The sequence below is a fragment of the Nanorana parkeri genome, unplaced genomic scaffold, assembly GCF_000935625.1.
Source record: "Nanorana parkeri isolate BGI_ZX_2015 unplaced genomic scaffold, ASM93562v1 scaffold1716, whole genome shotgun sequence".
Classification (NCBI taxonomy): Eukaryota; Metazoa; Chordata; class Amphibia; order Anura; family Dicroglossidae; genus Nanorana; species Nanorana parkeri.
Genome location: NW_017307984.1, coordinates 1 through 1,539, shown reverse-complemented (window position 1 = coordinate 1,539; position 1,539 = coordinate 1). Strand labels below are relative to the sequence as shown.

At 37.0% G+C, this 1,539-nt stretch overlaps 1 pseudogene; it reads right to left on the bottom strand.

The window, feature by feature from the left end:
- Positions 1 to 324: 324 nt before the first annotated feature.
- LOC108799400 lies at positions 325 to 792 on the bottom strand (annotated as a pseudogene).
- Positions 793 to 1,539: the final 747 nt, after the last annotated feature.

Below are 1,539 nucleotides of genomic sequence, written 5' to 3'. Positions count from 1 at the left end.
ATACTATACCAATGGTTATTGTGTTATTGCTTTATAGTTTTCTAAGATTGTTCTTTTTGTACTTTCTTCATTCATTCATATACAAACACGTGTTGTTGTACCTCCATGTTCCTGATACTGTCAAAATATGCAGAATCCTAAGAACTGAAAGAGAAGGAATGTGTAACATTTTGCAGTATATTAACACAGCGAGAGACTACTAGTCAAAAATGTGTTTTCTATTTCTATCTATTGTGTCCGGCCATTAAATGGATGTGCTGCCACCTACTGATAACATGAAGAAGGGATATACTAGTTATTGTTGAAGGAAAGATAGATTTTCCATCAGTGTGCTTGTCTTGCACAGTAATACACGGCAGCGTCTTCAGTTTTCATGTTGTCCATTTTCAGGGTCAGCTTGTTAATGTTGTTATCTCTAGTGGTTGTGAATCTTCCTTTAATAACATCATTATAGCTTGTATCCCCGCTGCTGCCAAAATAACACAGCCATTGTAACTTTCCATCAGAGAACTGTCTGATCCAGTGCATATAATTGGCACCAAAGGTGAATCCTCCTGAACCCTAACAGGTCACTGTATGGGAGTTCTCCGGCTTTATCACCGCTGGCTCAGACTGAACAAGCTGGTTAGACAGGACACCTGGAAAATATACAGAAAGAATAGGAAATAGAATGATAGTGAATACCTAAACACAGATCTATGAGAAGGTTTATTTCATCTGAGGGAACCTGTCCTGTGAAGTCTCACCTGACAGCCAGGCCAGTGATACAAGAAGGCCTATTAGGGTCCTCATTATTCCTCTCTTTAACTTGTATCTATACACTTTCTAAATAACCTGTAAAGTATTTTCTCTATCTTTATATTGTATGAGGAAGTTCCTGATAGGAAGTGATGTCATGTAATTTGCATAGTATACCAAATATCTACATGCTAACGTGCGGCAGAATATATTAGTGTCAATTCACAAAGCCTTTTTTCTTAATTTCCCCCATTATTTCATTGATATCACTAGTCATATAGCTGCTCTGTAAAGGTAGTCAATTCACTGAACTCCATAATCTAGCAAAATCAAAGTTTATTTTTAGATACAGTTGAAGTACATACGTATTTACTATTTACCTGCCAAAGGATTTATGATTCTGTTCATTCAGTCTTGTGATTTACACACATGTGCATGTCACCCAGCCAGACAAGTGACACCTATATTTCATGGTTCAGCAATTTAGCTTTATGGTTCAGCTTTGTGTCTTCCCATGTCATCTCTCCTCCCCTAGATTCATCACTGGACAGTCATTCAGTATCATCACCTCTGTCCAGTGAGCAGAGAGCGGATCCAAGAAGTTCAGTGATCATCCTGATTAATAGGTGAGGTGTGAGTATGCCTGGCAAGAAATGACAAGTCTTTTGGAAGGTAAAACAAGAAACATATTTGTATTATAACTCTGTATTATACATGCATTATGACTGTAATAATTGTAAAGAACTTATTCAATAATGTGTTTGTCAGTTTTTTTAAACTGTTCCCTTTTTTTTTTCCCTC